The sequence below is a fragment of the Centropristis striata genome, chromosome 17 (genome assembly GCF_030273125.1).
Source record: "Centropristis striata isolate RG_2023a ecotype Rhode Island chromosome 17, C.striata_1.0, whole genome shotgun sequence".
NCBI lineage: Eukaryota > Metazoa > Chordata > Actinopteri > Perciformes > Serranidae > Centropristis > Centropristis striata.
This window is the reverse complement of record NC_081533.1, coordinates 17,699,093-17,704,392: the sequence shown is the minus strand read 5'-3', so window position 1 is coordinate 17,704,392 and position 5,300 is coordinate 17,699,093.

The following is a 5,300-nucleotide window of genomic DNA, read 5'->3' as shown; positions in this document are numbered from 1 at the left end:
TCAGCCCTAGTCTCGACTCATGCTTTTTTTTTTATTCATCTTTACAAATCGATCTAGAGTTCTTAATGTGAACCATGTGCTTAAAGTTGGCCGATGCCTGTTTTCACATTGTTTGAACTGGTGAAAGCAGAACATTTGTGGTCCTTTTGCACTTCGTTTGAACACACGGTGCATCGGTTGATACTTGAGTGTCTTTTCTGTTTCCACTGGCGGTTGTTGAGGAAGTGTTGAGATCCTCTACTTAAAGGCATACTATGCAGGATTTTTTAGGTTTTATAACACTTCATTTAAACTTTACCCCTCCTCACCAGCAACAAAAGCTAACCCTTTTGGGAGTTTGGGGCTATTTTGTCGGTTTTGTCGGCCTGTATAAATTTAAAAAGGGTTCACATGTTGGCATCATTGTTTTCAGCACAACCTCACCTATATGACCTGATTATTATTTTTTTCATTTTGACTTACTGGATCAACATTATCGACATAAAAGAACACACAAAATTACAAAAACACATTTTTTTTTTTTTTTTTACAAAAACCCCCAGAAAAACCCCCACATAAAAACCCAACGAAAACACGTACTTTTTTTTTTTTTACAAAAACCACCCAAAAAATGACAAAAAACACACAGAAAAACAAACAAAAAATGACAAAAAACACGTATAATAATAAAAAAACATTAAAGACAAAATATTGCATTAAAAATGCTGAATGCAAACTGCAAAATTTGAAAAACCTTTGCAAAAACGTACACTTGGTCAAGGTGTTTTTTTTTTTTACCTTTGCTGAAAAAGGGTTGATGCCCTAAATTGGACATGGAAACTTCTAAAAAAAGCTGACAGCAGCTCCATGCTGCTTCGTTTTTACGTTGCAACGTCATGAAGAAGTCGCACGCCGATGCTTTTGTGGACTCCAGAGCAATGATTAAGATGGAATAGTGGCATTAGAAAGTGGAAATAAGACCATGCAGAATAAAGCATTAATAAGTACTTAATAATGACTAATTAATATGTTACTAATTTGCATGCTAATAAGCAACTAATTCATGTTGAATACGTTTACCTTAATATAAAGTGTTACCAGTTATTTTTGTAGGAGACTGACATAATTTTTCAGAATATGTTGCATATTGAATCTTTCAGTAAAACTACTAATACCACAAAGTCCTACATTAAAAAGTTATTTAACTAAATCAGGAAAATGTCCTTAAAATATTTAAAGTAAAACTACTCAATGCAGAAAAATATCTCCTGTGCCTGTTATACTATTATATATTATATAATTAGGTCATTATTATGCATGCATTAATGCAAAAGCAGTATTTTGTATTTTGAATGTTTTTGCATTTTTGCATGAAAAACGACAATGATTATCTAAATTAACCTCTTATTTCCTGTTGATTAATCTACAAATTGTTGCAGCTCTAGTTGTACATGTTCACATGTTTTGTGTGCAAGAATCAGATTTAACTAAAGTGATTACAGCTGTATGAGACTGACATAATTTTTCAGAATATGTTGCATATTAAATCTTTCAGCAAAGTCCTACATTAAAAAGTTATTTAACTAAATCAGGAAAATGCCCTTAAAAATTCTAAAGTGAAACTACACAATGCAGAAAAATATATCCTGTATTTGTTATACTATTATATATTATATAATAAGTTTATTATTATGCATGCATTATTTGCAAAAGCTGTATTTTGCATTTTGAATGTTTTTGCATTTTTGCATGAAAAAAGACAACGATTATCAAAATGAACCTCTTATTTCCTGTTGATGAATTTACAAATGGTTGCAGCTCTGGTTGTACATGTTCACATGTTTTGTATGCAAGAATCAGATTTAATAAAGTGATTACAGCTGCCAAATGTAGTGGAGTAAAAAGGGCAATATTTGCATCTGAATTTGATTTAATGCATGAATAATTAATTCCCTGGTGTTTTATTCTAATATTTACCACAGCACACGTCCATGTTTTTTATTCCAAACATATAAAGATACAGTGTGTCCTGAAAGTTTGCTGCTGATGTAAACCAGAGGCTGATTGCAGCTTCCTCTCTGATTTCTCACCAACACTGAACAAGCAGCACTTTCCCACTAGTGACACTCAGTGGTTTGAACAGAAACAGTCGCTTCGGTGACTCAGTCGTCTCTGCACTCTCAGAATATGATGTCAATTGAATCAATTCAGAAATGTAATAAATTATCAAAGCATTCATCATGAAATGAAAACATCATAAATTCACTGCCTTGGCGGCGGTTGGGATTTAATTTAACCCATGAGAACCCAGACCCAGTTATCATTAAAGGAACATTAAGGGGATATACCACAGACCAAGTGGACCACATAGAGCACATTTATGATGTGTGGGGTTTTTTTCAAATTACCTAGGGGGCCGCTGGAGTCAGTATCAAAATGACCCAAAAAAAGACACAAAATGACCCAAAAAAGACACAGAATGACAGAAAAAAAAAACACAAAATTACCAAAAAAAGACACAGAATTACCAAAAAAACTCATAACTATTAAAAAGACAGAAAATGACACAAAAAAGACACAAAATTACTAAAAAGACACAGAATTACCAAAAAAAACCCCATAATTATTAAAAAGACACAAAATGACCCGAAAAAGACACAAAATGACCCAAAAAAGACACAGAATGACAGAAAAAAACCTAAATTATTTAAAAAAGACAAAATGACCAAAAGAAGACACAAAATTACTAAAAAAAGACACAAAATTACTAAAAAGACACAGAATTACCAAAAAACCCATAATTATTAAAAAGACACAAAATGTCCCAAAAAAGACACAGAATGACAGAAAAAAACCTAAATTACTTAAAAAAGACACAAAATGACACAAAAAAGACACAAAATTACTAAAAAAACACAAAATTACCAAAAAAAGACACAGAATTACCAAAAAAACTCATAATTATTAAAAAGACACAAAATGACACAAAAAAGAAACAAAATTACTAAAAAAAGACACAAAATTACTAAAAAGACACAGAATTACAAAAAAACCCCATAATTATTAAAAAGACACAAAATGCCCCAAAAAAGACACAAAATGACCAAAAAAATACACAAAATTACTAAAAAAAAAGACACAAAGTTATTACAAAAAGACACAAATGTACCAAAAAAAGACACAAAATTAAAAAAAAAAAAAAGACACAAAATTACCAAAGAAAGACACAGAATTACCAAAAAAGTAATTAAAGGGACCTTCCAAACACAACACGGTAATTCATATAAACTTTCATATCAAGGTGGGGGCCACAAAATATCGTCACGAGGGCCGTGAGTTTGAGTCCCCTGGCCTAGGCCAAAAGGTAAGGGTGTAGAGTATGTGTCTCTTAGGGACTTAATGAGTTTAGGTGAAGCATGAAGCTGACTATGGGAGATTCTAGAAGATTTAAAGTGTTTGTTAGTGTTTGTCACGGTGGGTTCTTATGGGTTAAAGGGACAGTGCTCTCTTGCTCATAATGATTTCAGTTTTACAGCAAAGTGTTGTTTTACTTCAGTGGGTTTTTTAGACTAAGCAGGAATCACAGGTGCTACTAATAACCTTAACAATAGCTCTGTAAGCTGAGACAAAGAGCCAGAACACAGGACACTGAAACTTACACAGCTAAATGGAATGAAGCCATTGTTCATTTTATTTTTTGCACCTGTGCTTTCCTACTGAGACTAAAGCCAAATAACAAACTTTTTATTTTTTACTTTTAGTGCATATTGCAGCTGCCCTTGCAAAGTGTAGGCAGTACACTCTACATAACATGATGAATATACAGTAGCAGTCAACAGTTTAGACACACCTTCTCTTTCAGTCATTTCAGGGGTCTCAAACTCAAAAAAAGACAAAATTATTTTTTAAAAAAAGACACAAAATGACAAAAAAAGACACAAAATTATTTAAAAAAAGACACAAAATGACCCAGAAGTACCAAAAAGACACAAAAGACACAAAATGATTAAATAAAGACACAAAATGACCAAAAAAAGACACAAAATTATTAAAAACACACACAAAATGACCAAAAAGACAGAATTATCAAAAAAGACACAAAATTATTTAAAAGACACAAAATTACCAAAAAAGGCACAAAATTTACTTTAAAAAGACACAAACATTAAAAAAAAAAAACTCCACAAAATTACCAAAAAAAAGTAATTAAAGTGACCTTCCACACAACACAGTAAAGTGCCATTCATATAAAACTCACATTAAACTTTCATATCAAGGTGGAGGCCACAAAATATCGTCACGAGGGCCGCAATTGGCCCGCGGGCCGCGAGTTTGAGACCCATGCTCTTCATTGTAAATTAAAGACATCAAAACTATGATGGAACACATTAGGAATTATGTGGTTAACAAAAAAAATGTTAAACCAGATTATGTTTTATATTTTAGATTCTTCAGAGTAACCTTTAACCTTTAACCTTTGAGGGTCTCAAACACATATTAACAAATTAACTTTGAACAAGGTGCATACGTTAATTAAAACCCTTCCAGGTGTAAAGCTGTCATCAAAGTAAAAGGAGGCTACTTCCAAGAATCCAAATTCATTCAATTAATTTGTTTAACACTTTTTAAATACATAATTCCATATGTGTTCTTTCATAGTTTATTATGTAGTGTCTTATTATTAGTGTCTTATATTAATAGTGGTTTATACTTGTTTATTGTTTATTTTAAATTGTATTTGTATTCTAATTCTATTGATTTTTGTACGCATGTACAGTGGCCCTTTCGTTGCTTTTAAAGATGAAATCATGGTCAATATAATTTGTCCTTTTTAAAAATAATTTGCAAAAACTCAAAAAAGCGGAAACAGATTTTTACAAAATAATGTCAATGAATTAAAAATATATAAGTTAAAATAAATGATTGCATAAATATACGGGATGAATTCTTATGCAATCATTTATTTTAACTTATAGAATTTTAATTAATTGACATTATTTTGTAAAAATTTGTTTTCATATCGATATTAAAGAGTTTTTTTTTTGCAAATTATTTTTTTAAAAGGCCAAATTATATTCACCGTGATTTCATGGGTAAAAGCAACAAAAGGGTGAAACATCCAAGGGGGGTGAATACTATACACACACACACACACACACACACACACACACACACACGTGTGTTTATGTGTAATATCTTTTACCTACTTTATTTTTATTTTTTTAATATTTTACATCTGTAAAGCACTTTTAACTACATTTAATTAGTTTGAAAGGTGTTTTATGAATAAAATTTGATGAATTGATTGATTGATAGTTTTG